Below are 19,514 nucleotides of genomic sequence, written 5' to 3' on the forward strand. Positions count from 1 at the left end.
ACGCAGAGGAGAAAAGGAAACATAAGCATCTGAATGCAGAGTTCCAAAGAATAGCAAAGAGAGATAAGAAATCCTTCCTCAGCGATCAATGCAAAGAAATAGAGGAAAACAACAGAATGGGAAAGACTAGAGATCTCTTCAAGAAAATTAGAGATGCTGCTGCTGCTGCTAAGTTGCTTCAGTTGTGTCCGACTCTGTGTGACCCCATAGACTGCAGCCCACCAGGCTCCCCCGTCCCTGGGATTCTCCAGGCAAGAACACTGGAGTGGTTTGCCATTTCCTTTTCCAATGCATGAAAGTGAAAGTGAAATCGCTCGGTCGTGTCTGACTCTTAGTGACCCCACGGACTGCAGCCTACCAGGCTCCTCTGCCCATGGGATTTTCCAGGCAAGAGTACTGGAGTGGGGTGCAATTGCCTTCTCCAAAATTAGAGATACCAAGGGAACATTTCATGCAAAGATGGGCTCGATAAAGGACAGAAATGGTAGGGACCTAACAGAAGCAGAAGATATTAAGAAGAGGTGGCAAGAATACACGGAAGAACTGTACAAAAAAGATTTTCAAGACCAAGATAATCACGATGGTGTGATCACTCACCTAGAGCCAGACATCCTGGAATGTGAAGTCAAGTGGGCCTTAGGAAGAATCACGACAAACAAAGCTAGTGGAGGTGATGGAATTCCAGTTGAGCTATTTCAAATCCTGGAAGATGATGCTGTGAAAGTGCTGCACTCAATATGCCAGCAAATTTGGAAAACTCAGCAGTGGCCACAGGACTGGAAAAGGTCAATGTTCATTCCAATCCCAAAGAAAGGCAATGCCAAAGAATGCTCAAACTACTGCACAATTGCACTCATCTCACGTACTAGTAAAGTAATGCTCAAAATTCTGCAAGCCAGGCTTCAGCAATATGTGAACCCTGAACATCCAGATGTTCAAGCTGGTTTTAGAAAATGCAGAGGAACCAGAGGTCAAATTGCCAACATCTGCTGGATCATTGAAAAGGCAAGAGGGTTTCAGAAAAACATCTATTTCTGTTTTATTGACTATGTCAAAGCCTTGGACTGTGTGGATCACAATAAAATGTGGAAAATTCTGAAAGAGATGGGAATACCAGACCATCTGACCTGCCTCTTGAGAAATCTATATGCAGGTCAGGAAGCAACAGTTAGAACTGGACATGGAACAACAGACTGGTTTCAAATAGGAAAAGGAATATGTCAAGGCTGTATATTGTCACCCTGTTTATTTAACTTCTATGCAGAGTACATCATGAGAAATGCTGGGCTGGATGAAGCACAAGCTGGAATCAAGATTGCCAGGAGAAATATCAATAACCTCAGATATGCAGATGACACCACCTTTGTGGCAGAAAGTGAAGAGGAACTAAAAAGCCTCTTGATGAAAGTGAAAGAGGAGAGTGAAAAAGTTGGCTTAAAGCTCAACATTCAGAAAACGAAGATCATGGCATCTGGTCCCATCACTTCATGGGAAATAGATGGGGAAACAGTGGAAATAGTGTCAGACTTTATTTTGGGGGGCTCTAAAATCACTGAAGATAGTGATTGCAGCCATGAAATTAAAAGACACTTACTCCTTGGAAGGAAAGTTATGATCAATGTAGACAGCATATTAAAAAGCAGAGACATTACTTTGCCAACTAAGGTCTGTCTAGTCAAGGCTATGGTTTTTCCAGTGGTCATGTATGGATGTGAGAGTTGGACTATAAAGAAAGCTGAGCACCAAAGAACTGATGCTTGAACTGTGGTGTTGGAGAACTCTTGAGAGTCCCGTGGACTGCAAAGAGATCCAACCAGTCCATCCTAAAAGAGACCAGTCCTGGGTGTTCATTGGAAGGACTGATGTTGAAGCTGAAACTCCACTACTTTGGCCACCTGATGCAAAGAGCTGACTCATTTGAAAAGACCCTGATGCTGGGAAAGATTGAGGGCAGGAGGAGAATGGGACGACAGAGTATGAGACGGTTGGATGGCATCACCGACTCAATGGACATGAGTTTGGGTAGGCTCCGGGACTTGGTGTTGGACAAGGAGCCTGTTGTGCTGCGGTTCATGGGGTCGCAAAGAGTCGGACATGACTGAGTGACTGAACTGAAGATATACACACATATATACATATAATATATATATATACATACAGATATACATATATATATATACTATATATACACACATACAAGATATACATACACACATATACATACATATATAAAGAGAGAGATGCCTGTGTACATTAAACATGAATTTTTTGTAAAAATGTGAAATTTTAATTAAAGTTTCAGTTCTAACCAGAATAGTTGCATTTGAAATCTAGGATATAAATGCACACACATATATATTAGTTTTTACATTATTTGTTACATTGCATTTTATTTGTCCGTTAATTTTACTTAGGATGAAATTATTGAAAGTGTAACTGTTGTTTTCTTTCTTTTATTTTAATTTTGACAAATATATATATTAGTAAAAATTATGGATACATTTTTAATATCTTTTCCCTTATCTAAGAATGGATAAGTGAATGTTAAAATGCCTGTAAAAATTTGGATACCATTCAATTTTAGAATAAGAATTTTAGCAAATGTGGCACAGTCTATAAGTCACCAGAGAGATTCCTGAAAAGAATGCATGTAGTAATACTGGTAAGGTGTTTTTCAAAAGAAAATTGCTTTCTTGGAAACAAAATAAAATGAAATCCAAGTCTACTATTAAAATTCTATATTTTCTTCCTTTTTAGTTCATAAGTGAAATACTCCTTCTCAGAGACTTTCAAATTGATGAACATATCTTTTGCCATTTGATATAATAGACCATTAGCCATCTGTGGAAGTAATTGAAGAAGTTGCGTGCAAATGTGTGATGGAACAATCAATTATGGGTAAGATTATATGATAATATAGTTCTACTGAGATTTGTGATGCTGACCCTTTGCCCTTTCTCCATATCAGAGTCCTGAGCTATGGCAGGAGTCCCTTAGAGCTGAGGACCAGCTTACTGAGTAGATCAGACAACTATCCATATAAGTCTAAAGTGCAGGACAGACTTACAAAGCTCGATGTGACAATATGACTTAGAGTAGACTTCTAAAATTTTGGCTAACACTGTGGGAAGAGTTATGTCTGGAAACAGATTAATTCCTCAGATTTAGCAGATTTATTTTATCAGAATCATAGACCTGCCTCACACTTCTATCAGAAGCAGACCAATATGATGAAAAATCAGTTCAAAAATAATTTTGTCAAATGAGTAAGTCATCAAAAATAAATTGGCAAATTTTGTTGGTGTTTTACCACCATCTTGTTAAAGCCAATCAATAGCATTGGGGTCTGCCCTGGTGGCTCAGAGGTTAAAGCATCTGCCTGCAATGCGGGAGACCTGGGTTCGATCCCTGGGTCTAGAAGATCCCCTAGAGAGGGAAATGGCAATCCTCTCAAGTATTCTTGCCTGGAGAATCCCATGGACGGAGGAGCCTGGTGGGCTACAGTCCATGAGGTCGCAAAGAGGCGGACACAACTGAGCGACTTCACTTAAAGGGCAAACTCTTGCCTTTGATCCACCACACAGTCACTGCTACATTATGCTTGAAGAAAAACTCAGAAATGTACTCTCAGAAAAGGATACAGTGTGTACTTTTTTCCCCACAATTATTTCACAAAAATCCTTTTCTGCAGAGCATCTAAGACAATTATTATTATGAGGAACAGACTTAGGGAGAAAGTAACCTGGTACATAAGAAAAAGAAACTACCAAAGGCAGAAATCAGCAAAGCCCATTCAGATACTACCTAAGGAAATGGTGACCTGGTGCTAAAACTCTGTTCACTACACTTTTGGGAAGATTATTCTTTCTGAGTCATTCAGTTATCTCCTGTGATCCTGACTGTCTGCTTACACAGCAATCTTCTATTAAAGTTTGACTTCCAGTGCAGATTTGCCTGCAAGGAGGGAATGTGCTAATTCAATCAACAAAGCCACTACAACCCTGTGCTTTGACTTCACTGGAACGTCCCGTTCTTCCAATCCCTCAATCTTTTTCTTTCTATGCTTTGCTCCTCATCCAACTCAGGGTTCATGAATGATTCCAGAATTTTGGTTTGCCACTTGACAGCATTCTAAACTCCCTTGTTGCATTTCTTGTTATTCGTAGGATATGGTCACCACTCTGGATGAATTGTAACTACATTTTTACTTGTGTGTGCTTAGTTGCTCAGTCATGTCGGACTCTTTGTGACCCTATGGACTGTAGCCCACCAGACTCTTCTGTCCCTGGGGATTCTCCAAGCAAAGATATTGCAGTGGATTGCCATTCCCTTCTTCCCAACCAAAACTGCTGAATTCTGGTGGAGAATGTCTCAAAATAATTGTTTAGTTTATGATTACAAATGCAAATAGGACCTCCATAATCCCTAGATAACAATTTAATTTTCCCTTGCACTCAGTCTCCAATACTCTGCAGTGACTTTTTTGAATCATTTCTGTTGCTGTCAGATCTCCAATGCCCCCATCTCCTCTTGCTTTCTCCCCATAGAGAAAATGGAAGCATTCAGAGGAAATGTTCTCATCTTCCCATGAAAACGCATACAAATCTACCTACAATTTGTATGAATCTTTTCTTTCTTCCCTGTTATTACGATGAAGAATAGAACTGCCTTCCACTTGAAGCCAATCCAAGAGCCATGCTTTGGGTCTTTATCCTCACCTTTTCAGACACATTATAAGAAAGTACGGAAAACCACTAGACCATTCAGGTATGACCTAAATCAAATCCCTTATGATTATACAGTGGAAGTGAGAAATAGATTTAAGGGACTCGATCTGATAGACAGAGTACCTGATGAACTATGGATGGAGGTTTGTGACATTGTACAGGAGACAGGGATCAAGAGCATCCCCGTGGAAAAGAAATGTAAAGAAGCAAAATGGCTGTCTGAGGAGGTCTTATAAATAGCTGTGAAAAGAAGAGAAGCAAAGAGCAAAGGAGAAAAAGAAAGATATTCCCATTTGAATGCAGAGTTCCAAGGAATAGCAAGGAGAGATAAGAAAGCCTTCCTCAGCGATCAATGCAAAGAAATAGAGGAAAAAAACAGAATGGGAAAGACTAGTGAACTCTTCAAGAAAATTAGAGATGCTAAGGGAAAATTTCATGCAAAGATGCAAAGATGGGCTTGATAAAGGACAGAAATGGTAGGGACCTAACAGAAGCAGAAGATATTGAGAAGAGGTGGCAAGAATACACAGAAGAACTGTACAAAAAAATCTTCATGACCAAGATAATCATGATGGTGTGATCACTCACCCAGAGCCAGACATCCTGGAATGTGAAGTCAAGTGGGCCTTAGGAAGCGTCACTACGAACAAAGCTAGTGGAGGTGATGGAATTCCAGTTGAGCTATTTCAAATCCTGAAAGATGATGCTGTGAAAGTGCTGTACTCAATATGCCAGCAAATTTGGAAAACTCAGCAGTGACCATAGGACTGGAAAAGGTCAATGTTCATTCCAATCCCAAAGAAAGGCAATGCCAAAGAATGCTCACACTACTACACAATTGCACTCATTTCACACACTAGTAAAGTAATGCTCAAAATTCTGCAAGCCAGGCTTCAGCAATACATGAACCGTGAACTTCCAGATGTTCAAGCTGGTTTTAGAAAAGGCAGAACCAGAGACCAAATTGCCAACATTCACTGGATCATCAAAAAAGCAAGAGAGTTCCAAAAAAAACCCATCTATTTCTGCTTTATTGACTATGCCAAAGCCTTTGACTGTGTGGATCACAATTAACTGTGGAAAATTCTGAAAGAGATGGGAATACCAAACCACCTGACCCGCCTCTTGAGAAACCTATATGCAGGTCAGGAAGCAACAGTTAGAACTGGACATGGAACAACAGACTGGTTCCAAATAGGAAAAGGAGTTCGTCAAGGCTGTATGTTGTCACCCTGTTTATTTAACTTCTATGCAGAGTACATCATGAGAAACGCTGGGCTGGAAGAAGCACAAGCTGGAATCAAGATTGCTGGGAGAAATATCAATCACCTCAGATATACAGATGACACCACCCTTCTGGCAGAAAGTGAAGAGGAACTAAAAAGCCTCTTGATGAAAGTGAAAGAGGAGAGTGAAAAAGTTGGCTTAAGGCTCAACATTCAGAAAACTAGACACGGCATCTGGTCCCATCACTTCATGGCAAATAGTAGGGAAACAGTTGAAACAGTGAAACACTTTAATTTTGGGGGCTCCAAAATCACTGCAAATGGTGATTGCAGCCATGAAATTAAAAGACGCTTACTCCTTGGAAGAAAAGTTATGACCAACCTAGATAGCATATTCAAAAGCAGAGACATTACTTTGCCAACAAAGGTTCATCTAGTCAAGGCTATGGTTTTTCCAGTGTTCATGTATGGATGTGAAAGTTGGACTGTGAAGATAGCTGAGTGCCGAAGAACTGATGCTTTTGAACTGTGGTGCTGGAGAAGACTCTTGCAAGTCTCTTGGACTGCAAGGAGATCCAACCAGTCCATCCTAAAGGAGACTAGTCCTGGGTATTCATTGGAAGGATTGATGCTGAGACTGAAACTCCAATACTTTGGCCACCTCATGTGAAGAGTTGACTCATTGGAAAAGACCCTGATGCTGGGAGAGATTGAGGACAGGAGGAGAAGGGGACGACAGAGGATGAGATGGCTGGATGGCATCACCGACTTGGTGCACATGAGTTTGGGTGAACTCCGGGAGTTGGTCATGGACAGGGAGGCCTGGCGAGCTGTGATTCATGGGGTTGCAAAGAGTCGGAGAGGACTGAGTGACTGAACTGAACCGATACTACTAATTGGGCTTCCCAGGTGACTACTGGTAAAGAATCTGTCTACCTTTGCAGGAGACACAGGAGATTTGGGTTGGATCCCTGGACTGGAAAGAACCTCTGGAGAAGGAAATGTCAACTACTCCAGTATTCTTGCTTGGAAAATTTCATGGACAGAGGAGCCTGGTGGGCTCCCATGACTGAGTGACTGAGCATGCACACATGCACACTACTAATTATCACAGCAGTTCACATGCACATTTCCCTTTTCACAGCAGCCTTCTCATTAGCTTAAAACATGCGCACATTTTTCAATAAAACACACACAGCACTCATTCCGGAAATCTCTTCTTGCTCAACAGCCACCATTCTTTCTATCCTCTCTCCTCTTTCAAACATTTCTAAAAATTTCTCTGTTTTTAGTATGTTTTTTCTTTAATTCTCGTTAGTGGTGTCTGGTGCTTCTTTGATAAAGCTTGATTTAAACTAGCTTTTTAATTATTCTTTTCTTTCAAATGTCTTCTTGAGTCATGTTTGATAATTTGTATTTTCTTAGAAGTATCAACTTAACCTCAGATGTCTAAATAGATCTATATAAATGTGTAGAATTGATTTCATATAACTTTTGTGTACCGTATTAATAGCTTTAGCTAAGACTTCTTTCTCATCAATAATATTGTTTCTTTCTTTTTTCTTTTATTGTTTGATCAGGTTTTTCCAAGATTTTCCTATTCACTGAAGGTTTTAAAGAACTACTTTTGCATTCATTAATACATTTTTAAAAATTTATCTAAGTGTACTTCATTTACACTATTGTGTTAGTTTCAGGTATAAAGTGATTATTATATATATTTCAGATTATTTTCTACTGTGGTTGTATGATATTGAATATAGTTTCCTGTGCTATGCAGTAAGTCCTTGTTGCTTATCTATTTTATGTAGGTAGTTTACCTGTTAATCCCATAAAGATTTATTAATAAGGTCTTATGCTCATATTTTAGGGCTTCCCTCATAGCTCAGCTGATAAAGAATCCACCTGCAATGCGGGAGTCTTGAGTTTGATCCCTGGGGTGGAAAGATCCCCTGGAGAACGGAAAGGCTACCCACTCCAGTATTCTTGCCTGGAGAATTCCATGGACTGTATAGTCCATGGGGCTGGAAGGAGTCGGACATGACTGAGTGACTTTCACATACTCATGTTTGTATTGATTAATTTCTGCTTATTAGTGAAGATAAAAGCTTCACTAATTCTTTTCTTCTACCAACCTGAAGTTTACTTAGTTGTTTATCCTTTGCCTTCACCACTTTCTTTTATTTTTTTGTTTTTAAGCAAGTATATTAGAGCTATAAATGTTCCACTTTGTACCATCTTTTTTACTTTCCACTGGTTTCATAGTATTACATTTTAATTGTCATTTATTTATAAATAATCTCTAATTTTGGTTTTGACTTTTGCTTTAAACCAAAGGTTATATAAAAGTGTATTTTTAGCTTTCTGGATAATGTGCCATGTTAAATGTGTAATTTAGAGAATTGCTTGAGATTGTCTTTGTAGCCCAAGACTTAGGCCAATTTTGGTAATACTCATGGATATTTGAAAAAAATGTGTATTTCTAAGTAACAAATATCTGAGACAAAGATATATATTTCTATAAAAATATAGCTTGTTTCTAAAGCATATTCTGAGAGAGGTTTCTGCATACCTGTGTTTTTGGTTGGTACCCATTTTCCAAAAGATCTTCAAAAAGTTTTCAGTAAAGCCAACTAAACTAAAATATCAATAAATATTCATCATTTATGAAAACTCATATAATATTTCTTCACATAAGTTTTCCTCTTGGGTGTGTGTGTGTTAGTCACTCAGTTGTGTTCGACTGTTTGTGACCACATGGACTATAGCACGCCAGGCTCCTCTCTCCATGGAATTCTCCAGGCAAGAACACTGGACTGAGTTGCCAGTTCCTTCTCCAAGGGATTTTTCTGACCCAGGTATCGAATCTGGGTCTCCCATGTTTCAAGCAGATTCTGTATTGTATCAGCCACCAAGAAAGTGAGTTTTTCCTCATAACTCTGTACATTATATTTTTAACTGAGCTGTTTCACTTATTTCAAACTTTCTATATTTGATTTTTTTTTTAATTTTCTAGACATTTGAGTATTTTTAAGTAAATGAAATATACCCCAAAAAAGAAAACCTAATCATATTAGTTCCTTTCCATTATTCCCAGCTCCTAAGTTAATAAATGTTAAAATTTTGGTGTATATATTACCACAGCTTTGTCTTGGATCATCATAAGCAAGAGAGGAGAGAAGAGGATGAATTGAGGAAGTAGCATTGACATATATAGACAGTCATGTGAAAAACAGATAGCCACCAAGAAGCTGCTGTATAACCCAGGAGCCCAGCCTGGCGCTTTGTGAAGAGGTTGAGGGGTAGGATAGGAGGTGAGAAGGTGGCTCAAGACAGAGGGGAGATATATATACACAAATATATAATGTGGTTGGTTCACATTATGGCTGGTTTGCATTGTTGTAAGGCAGAAACTACCTCACTATTGTAAAGCAATTATCTACCAATTAAAAAATAAAGTAAAAAATACAAATTAAAAAAGAGAAACAGTTTAAACTATTGTGCAATGACATTTATCACACTTCAATATGCTCCACTTGCATTTGGTTTACAGTTCACATTATTTAGTGTCTAAATTTCCTATTTGTGCTAACAATTCTGCAAACTTAAATAAGTCAATTATGCAGCTTCCTCTACTTGTCAGTAAGGTAAAGCACACTTAGGAAGGTCAGGATTATTTTACCTCTGAATTGAGGAATGCCTACATCAAAGAAACCTTCAAGTGACCTTAGCCATGCTCTGATTACTAACTAGTCTTGATTTAGCAAGATGGCATATATCATTTTCAGCAAAAAAAAAAAAAAAAAAGAAGCTTCAAAGAAAACAGGGTTCTGGATGCCTATGAAAGATGCTAAGTGATGAAATCCCAACTCTGATGCTAATTATTTATTTTGAAGCTATTGACACACATTACACAATCTGTTTTTTAAGAGGTTTTGATGAAAGAAAGCAATACAGCAATAAGGTTTCAATAAAAAAGCCACATTCGCAAGCATATTACACACAATTTCCAACACCCAAGCACTGAGGTTTTTAAAAGCATTTCTACTTTTCTCAATAGAAATATAAAATAGACAACTTGAAACAAACGTGAAAGGGCAATATGGCACCAAATAAATAAATTTTGTAGCTAAGTAACAGACTATGAAGTAGCCATGAAACTAGATATATGGATTAATATTTATGCTTAGTACCATGAGAAAATATCCATGTCATATTTAGTGTTAAATCAGATTACAAAACGTGTGCATGATGGTTTCATTTGCTTGTGTGATATGTATTTATATATATGTATGTACATACCTATGCATATACATGTATATTTGACAATATACATGCATATATATATATATTCGCAGGTTTGAGTCTCTTTGTCTTCAAATTCTTGACTCACATTTCCTGAATTATTTTCTTCCTCTTTCATCTGTATATAGATGTGTATGAACAAACTGTCTTTTCCAGGCAGTTTCTGATGTTCTCATGGGACGGGGTTTCTGACAGCTGTTCTACTTTCTTGATGGCTCCAGTTTCCATCAGAGAGGCCCAACATAATCCCATTTTTCCTTGGCTTGATTCTAGCTTCTGACACAGACTCTCACCCTTGAGCCCTGCAAATTCTTTCTCCTCCCTTTGTTCTTTTAGCCTAAGTTGGTGATAGCTTCATCTGGTTGTCATATTGTTTCCTATTTGGCTTTGGGATTCTTCCATCACCAGTGGAAACAACATTCAGCTCCTCTGATTTTATTTCCTAAACAGGCCTATACTGCTGATGGGAGCTGCTTAGTGGAAATACACCCTCACACATACAGACACACAGAGAAAGCGCTGATACCTCTGCTGGCTTCTAGGTAGACTTACTCTAGAACCCACTCTCTTGAATCTCATGCTAAATTTCTCCATCAAGTGAATTTACCCTGGCCTGGAATATTTAAATAAATTTGGCTTAAGTAACTTTGTTTACACCCTGGGAAGAGGAGTATGCTCCCTAAATTTTCCGTTGATTTCTAGAATCTAATAGCTTCATGGCTTCTCGCTTCCAGTTTCTCTTATTACTGGACTTGACCATATTCATCTTCCTGTTATTATTTAAACAGAGCTGCTTAGTTTCTTTGTCTGTTTTCTTGATATCATGCCTTCTGAGCCTCCCTTTTTTTATTCAAAGTGGTCTATAAGGGTATTTTACTAAATAAAGATAATTCTTTTCTTCAAAGATTATTTACAGTGCTTATAAATGAAATGTAAAATAATTATTTTCTCATAAAATACTGAAATTAATAATTGTGATTTTATAACAATTTATTATCCATCTATAGGAAGTATTTCTGATTGATGAGATTATGAATGACTTTATGTTCATTTAAAATTATTTGTATAATGAGCACATATTACTTGTGTGATTATGATAACTCTGCCAACCACAATAATTGTGATCATTTTTCCAAAGAAATACACTACGAGTTTAGAGTATGTAAATTATATTTACCACTCCTTCAAACCTGAGATATATTTTTCAAGGAAAAGTGTAAATGATTTAACACACACACTTGAAGATTAAATGATTAATAAAATGTGGATGCTTTACTCATTTTCACACACAGGAAGAAATGATTATTGTTATAGAATAATTGCTTAGTTTATGTAGAATAATGTTTTGTCACAGACTTTGCTTTAAGATGTGCTTAATTTTTAATAGAGCTATCAAGTCATAAGAAAAGTAAAGAACAAAGAAACTGTTCTAGATGTATTATTCAGGATGTAATTCATTATTCACTCCTACAGATCTCTAAGAAACTGAGACTATATTGTCACAATTATATTAACTATTACAGTAAACAGGCCATTTAAAGGGTCTTAAATATATATATGAGATTCAGAAATTTCATTTTTTAAAGAAAAGTTATTTATTTTTTGGCCACATCAAACAACATGTGGGATCTTATTTTCCAACCAGGGATTGAACCTGTGCCCCATGCATTGGAAGGGCAGAGTCTTAACCACTTTACAACCAGGGATATCCCCAGAGATTTCATCTTAGTGGAATATGCTGTAATAAGATTTGACCTGTCTAGAGCTCTCTATGAAACAACGTCTAGGAATATAAAGAGAATAATAAAACGAATAATATTAAATACAGTTAGTGAGTCTCATGTCCAAGCCAGGCTTCAGCAATACATGAACTGTGAACTTCCAGATGTTCAAACTGGTTTTAGAAAAGGCAGAGGAACCAGAGATCAAATTGCCAACATCTGCTGGATCATCGAAAAAGCAAGAGGGTTCCAGAAAAACATCTATTTCTGCTTTATTTACTACGTCAAAGCCTTTGACTGTGTGGATCACAATAAACTGTGGAAAATTTTGAAAGAGATATAACTACCACACCACCTGACCTGCTTCTTGAGAAACCTGTATGCAGATCAGGAAGCAACAGTTAGAAATGGACATGGAACAACAGACTGGTTCCAAACAGGAAAAGGAGTATGTCAAGGCTGTATATTGTCGCCCTGCTTATTTAAATTATATGCAGAGTACATCATGAGAAACCCTGGGCTGGAAGAAGCACAAGCTGGAATCAAGATTGCCGGGAGAAATATCAATAACCTCAGATATGCAGATGACACCACCCTTATGGCAGAGAGTGAAGAACTAAAGAGCCTCTTGATGAAAGTGAAAGAGGAGAGTTCAAAAGTTGGCTTAAAGTTCAACATTCAGAAAACTAAGATCATGGCATTTGATCCCATCACTTCATGGCAAATAGATGGGGAAACAGTGGAAACAGTGGCTGACTTTATTTGGGGCGGCTCCAAAATCACTGCAGATGGTGACTGCAGCCATTAAATTAAAAGACACTCCTTGGAAGAAAAGTTATGACCAACCTAGACAGCATATTAAAAAGCAGAGACATTACTTTGTCAACAAAGGTCCATGTAGTCAAGGCTATGGTTTTTTCAGTAGTCATGTATGGATGTGAGAGTTGGACTATCATGAAAGCTGAGCACCAAAGAATTGATGCTTTTGAACTGTGGTGTTGGAGAAGACTCTTGAGAGTCCCTTGGACTGCAAGGAGATCCAACCAGTCCATCCAAAGGAAATCAGTCCTTGGTGTTCATTGGAAGGACTGATGTTGAAGGTGAAACTCCAATATTTTGGCCACCTGATGCGAAGAGTGTACTCATTGGAAAAGACCTTGATGTTTAGAAAGATTGAAGGCAGGAGGATAAGGGGATGACAAAGGATAAGATGGTTGGATGGCATCACTGACTCAGTGGACATGAGTTTGTGTAAACTCCAGGAGTTGGTGGTGGACAGGGAGGCCTGGCGTGCTGTGGTTCATAGGGTCACAAAGAGTCAAACACGACAGGGCGACTGAACTGATCTGAACTGAACTACCAAAGAACCTGTGCTGAGTATCAAAATACTTTATCAAGAGCAAACTGGTCTCTGGAGGAAAAGGGAGAAAGAAAAGAGAAGATACGGAGTTAGGTGATAACTTAAAATTTTCCTTTATTTCACAGCTCTTAGTTAGCAAGCACTATTGAACATCTAGGTGACAGGTGATGCACTGGGGTGACTAGAGATGAGAATGAGTTCTTCCTTTCAGAGAAACCTCACATTAGATCCAGGGAAAGGCAAACATTCCTAATTCAATACAAAGAGACAAGTGGCTTACGTAGATGCTGACTGTGCTGTAGGAGCCTTGAAAATTGCAGGTGGGGAGGCAGGCAGGGAATGGAGATCTAAACCTCCTTTGGACTTAGGGAAGGACAAAGACACTCCCTTTATTTCAGTTCCTCTGAGCTCTCTTCTCCATTAACCCTGACCTTGGTTCCATGTGGTTGTTGGTCTGCCCAGTCCAGTCTTAGCAAAGAATCTTGCTAAAAGCTTACACTTGATACCTAATCAAATTCCTCATCTCCCCTCTTTGATGCCTAAGTCCTTGACTATTCTTTAGCAAGAATCAGCAAAAGTCCCCCGACCCTTGATGTCCCCTAGTATTAGTAATTATCTATCCACTGACCCCCTCATCCTGCTCATTAACTATAAATCTCCATTTGCCCTTGTAGTCAGAGTTGAGCCTAATCTCTCTCTCTTACTGCAATACATCTCTTGCAGTAGTTTTGAACAAAACCTTACCATTCTAACATGTGATAGACTACTTTTTCTGTAACAGAAGGCTTTGAGGAAGAGGTTGCAGTAGACCTAAATCTGAAGGACAAGAAAGAGCAGACCAGGGGGAAAAAAGCCGTGAAGAACATTCCTTGCTCTTTCTTCTTCACAAGCAGAGGAAAGGCATGTGTAAGAGCAGACTACTTTGAGAATCTGATCGGTTTAGAGTGGCATGGATTTGGGTGTGGCTGGAGAAGAGGATGTAACTGACCCCATGCTGTGAGTTGAGGCTGGAGTTGGCCAGGGACTGTGTTTGCATAAAGGAGCTTGTCTATCCAGCCAAGGAACTTGTATTTACCCCAAATGACATTTTTATTTTATGCAGTAAAGGATTTTAAGTATAACTGTGACACTGATGGATTTTCATTCTAGAAAGATCACGGTGGCAGCTGTGCTGAGCAAGAATTTAAGGATGAGTGCTTAGTGGGCTGCATGCCTAGCCGAGAAAGCTCAGAGATGTTGAGTAGTAAGGCTCTCAATTAAGATCAGATGGCAGAGGAAATGGGTGGCCCTGCACTGAGTCACCTAGACATCTACAAAGGCTAGGATTCCATGGCCATACTGTTGAAGTAATGAATAAAACGTTTGGGGTGATTCCTGGGTCTCCCTGACCAGGGTGACTGGAAGGGCGGTGGCTCATTTATTGAAATAGGATATAAAAGAAGAAGGAGGAGACTTGAGGAAAAGATGATGATTCCCCCTTTTTTCCTTAAATCCCATTATGAGAAATTTACAGAATGGAAATTGCTAAACGGCTGTGCAGTCTTTGGAATTAGCTGTGTAAGACCAAATTACAGTAATTCATAACTATAATCATTCTAAATCCATTTGATTTTAATATGTTTCAAATATTTTTTACTGTATAATTTACAAGAAAATTGTTCTATATTAAAATGGTCATTTTCTCTAATTGCATATTACCAAATCAGGATAGACTATGAAACAGAAATGTGTTTGGGTAAATTTGCAAGGCAGGATGAGCTAGAATTGCTGAAGTAGCTTATTGCTGAGTATTTCTGTGTAGAATTGCACAGAAGATACCAAGGATGTCTCATTTCTGATGGTTGATTTTAATTTATTTATACTGAGAAACACAGTGAATTTAAATTATCTTTAATACTGAGGGTTTCTCTCTCTGCTCTCTCTGTCTGTCTCTCATTAATGTATTAATGTCAGCAATTCATAGACTTGAGCTGATTCAAAATGCTCTTAACTGTTGATAAAGACAATTTTAATTAGAAAGTAGAGCATTGAGGAATTCCCCAAAGGAAAATTTACTTAAATATAGATAGAAAATGCACATAGAAATTATAAGTTTTGCTAACCTATTGGAAAATGTTTCAATATGTATGTAAATGTCAGCATTTTCTTCAAATACCTTTGGCCAGGATATATGAACATCTGAAGATAATTATATTTCTAGTAGCTTTTATATGCTTGTCATAAAAAGACAATTCAAACAACAACACTGAATAGAATATGCATATATTCACATTGCCATCTTAAAGAGCTAAGTACACAACATTCTTTCATCCCTTAAACATACTTGGCAGCACAACACATATACCGGTTTTATGATGAAACTGTGAGACTGTGAACATGTTCAAGTGGCAAAATTATTCACTATATAAATATACTGCTAGTGTCACCAGTCTTCAGAGAAGAGGTCTTTGCTGCTGCTGCTGCTGCTAAGTCGCTTCAGTCGTGTCTGACTCTGTGCAACCCCATAGATGGCAGCCCACCAGGCCCCACTGTCCCTGGGATTCTCCAGGCAAGAACACTGGAGTGGGTTGCCATTTCCTTCTCCAATGCATGAAAGTGAAAAGTGAAAGTGAAGTCACTCAATCGTGCCTGACTCTTAGTGACCCCATGGACTGCAGCCTACCAGGCTCCTCCGTCCATGGGATTTTCCAGGCAAGAGTACTGGAGTGGGGTGCCATTGCCTTCTCCGGAAGAGGTCTATACAGATATGCAAATAGAAAACATTAGTGAATATTATTTTTTTGAATTTTGCCAAGCATGAATGGGAAGGGATTAAGTTGTGAAGATAAACTACTATATGCACATTACAAGCTTCTAATATTAATCTATTACAAGGAAATGTTATGGTGGCCTTTATTTTACCCAGGAAAATGGATAAGTGCAGGGAAAGTTCTGGGCTACTAAGCAATGTCACTTTGGATAATAGAACTTATTTATTACTAAGTCAGCAGTACAGAATCCTCATAATATTTTGAATTTCCTAGGATGATGCAAAACAGCAATAGGAATGATCTTTTTTTTTTCCTAGCAGTAGTGAAAAGTATAGAATATAAGAACCTAACTCTGTTCTAAAACATAATTTCAGGTGGCTTTCTTTTTTGTTATTTTGCTGTAGATTGAAGTGGTTTAGTTCCTTGCTTCTGATAAAACTGATGATGTTTCTGCTAATTTTCAGATATAAAAAAATCGAAAACTTTGTACCATGATTATATATCATAGAATCATGGTTATTCAGGAACCTCAGAAGATGTCCTAACATCCAACTAATATTGAATTGGATAGCATATATGTTTTCTTTTAGTCCTTAACAAAGTGACATATGATCTATCTTGGGATTAAGTGTAGCCTAATTTTCTGATTTATTTTTCCTGGAAAACTAATAGATTCAACTAGATTTAATCATTTATTTGAGAGACTAAAGAATGACATGGACTATTTCAAGCTTTTTCAACTAATGTAATCATGAAAAAGATACGCTATAGATCACAGGATTGAGAAAAGTCAGTTGGTACAGCACATAATCTCACCGTTTACTAATATGCTCAGCCAAGAATATAATTGCTAAAATAACCTTGAAAAGGGATGAAAGCACTGAATACTGCAGTGGTGATTACCCTGATTTCAATTACTCTGGTTTAAATGGAATAAAATAGGGCTCTAACTCTGTTAATTAACAAGCCTATCCACAGGTGATCTCTAAACGCTGCCTTGTAACTCCCATTAATGAAGAAAATGTACATGCCTAGAAATGGCAAGTCTGTGTATTAAAGCCAATTATGCAGTTTACGAGAGAATTGGCTTTCTTTTATTTTTCCACAAGAAAATTATAGTGAAGGGTGAAAGGAGAAAGAAGGAGTGAGATAGAGGGTATGGTGCATACATTAATGACTAGGAATCTGGAGGCAATGCCTTTCTTGAATTTTTAAGGCGAACAAAGAAATTGTCCTGCTGGGTACATTTTCAGCAGGGATGCCCAACTGGCTTATTTTTGATCTGACCATGACGTGGTTTCAATTAGCAGTAGCACTTACAAAATGAGTAGTCGTCATTCTACCAGAAAATATGAATGTAAAAGGGTCAAAAGAGACTTGAGCTGGATGCAATTGTTGTCTAAGGGCATGTTGCTATAGCTTCTGCATGGCTAACTATCCTTGTCCTTAAGTCTTTTCAGGTATTGAGAGCTCAGGATAAGTATCTCATCACATCTATACCACATCCTCTAAAACTTCTTTTTTTTTTCCCTCTTATTTTATTTTCCTTAACTCTGCTTTGGGCAAAGTGAAGAGAGAATTTCTACTTTATATCAATAATACAAATGAGGATGTTTTCAGCATCAGAGAAATTATAACACATGCAACTTAAATCCAACACTGATAATTATTTTTGTAAATTAACTGTATGAAGTTGCCAATATTCAATAATTTTCACCACTGTTATTTTTAATAATATATATCCAAATTATATCTGAATACTAAATTTGAATGAAGATATCCATGGGGCAATTGATCTCCTAGGAAACAGGAAGAAATATAACAAATAAACAAAAATGAAGAAGAACAGTAGGGACCTTTTTCACTGTTAGCATGACCTTCATGAGATGTTCCAAACCAATTACTAGGATAATGGACACAAAAGAATCCCTAACAGGAACAGAAGCTCAGCTTGCAGGTGTCTTTCAAAATACCTCACGGCTTTACTGCTTGGACTTGTGAGGGTCAGTAGCGCAGGGATGAATGACTTCCTCTTGAGTGTTCTGTCTCTACAAGGATATTGTCTGCCACCAGGGGTGCAGTTGTAACTTACAACTTTCAGATTCAAAAGGTGTTCTACATGTCACATGAGATTCATTGACTCAAAGAGAAAAATCACAATTTTATTATCAAGTTATGCATTGAAAAAGTTTTTATTAGAAGAGTGAAGTATGGATTATAAAAACATATTTCACAGTATAGAACATGATTTAAATAAATGAAAATACCTATGTCAAAGTTATTAACCTATAACCATAACTGATCAACAACCTATGGCTCGTGAACCAAACCTGGTCCTCCTACTGGAACACCATCACGCCATTCATTTCTATTTTGTCTGTCTGCATTCCTGGTGGAATGGCAGAGTTTAGTAGTTTTAATAGCAGCTGTATGATCCTCAAAGCCCCAAACATTATTATCCAGTTCTTTATAATCTTCATTTAAAGAAAAATAGGATTCTTTCATTAATTTTTCCTGAATCGTTATGACTCTAGTTAAAAAAAAATCTTTCAAGGATATACATCCAACTTTCATACAGACAAGTGTGAAACAAAGTACCAAGCAAAGGCCTAGCACAGCTGTAAGCAAAATAGCTATTAGTGATGAGGAAGCTGTAGATATTGGAAACTAAGGCACACTGTAAATCAGAGGTGTCAGAGAAACAGGAAACAAAACTTCCAGAAAATCCGCCATGCTTCTTCTTCACCCAAAATATAACAGTGCTTTAAAATTCCTCTTATTTATGAATCAAGATGAACTAAGATATGTCCCTATATAGAGACAGATATTCATAAGCCAAGTGCCTTCAGTTGAATAAACTCCTGCCTAGACATGTTGTAAAAGTAATAAATATTCTTTAAAATGTCAAGCAATGTTAAAAAACAAAACATAACCATTAATGAAAACTTGCAATTGGAACAGAAAAAAATCTCTAATCAAACAATTGACGTTTAAGTAATTATAGATATACAGACAGATATCCTTTGCATCATTACACTACAAATCAGACTGAGACCTGCAAACAGGTGTGCAAAAACAGCAGAATCAGTAATAGGAAAATTGGTGGCCAAGATCTTAATTCAGAATGAATAAGAATAGAAAACTGTCCTGATAGCTATTAGAAGAAACTATAGTCACTAATATGGATTTACCAGAAAATTATACCTGTATATCAGTTGTGAGTAAGGGGGAAAAAAATGTATATACACATGGGCTTCCCTGATGGCTCAGACTGTAAATAACCTGCATGCAATTCAGGAGACCCGGGCTCAATCCCTGGATTGGGAAGATCCCCTGGAGAGGGGAATAGAAACCCATTGCACAATGCTTGCCTGGAGAATGCCATGGAGAGAGGAGCCTGGCGAGCTACAGTCCATGGGGGTTGC

Source organism: Bos javanicus, chromosome 2 (assembly GCF_032452875.1).
Source record: "Bos javanicus breed banteng chromosome 2, ARS-OSU_banteng_1.0, whole genome shotgun sequence".
Lineage (NCBI taxonomy): Eukaryota > Metazoa > Chordata > Mammalia > Artiodactyla > Bovidae > Bos > Bos javanicus.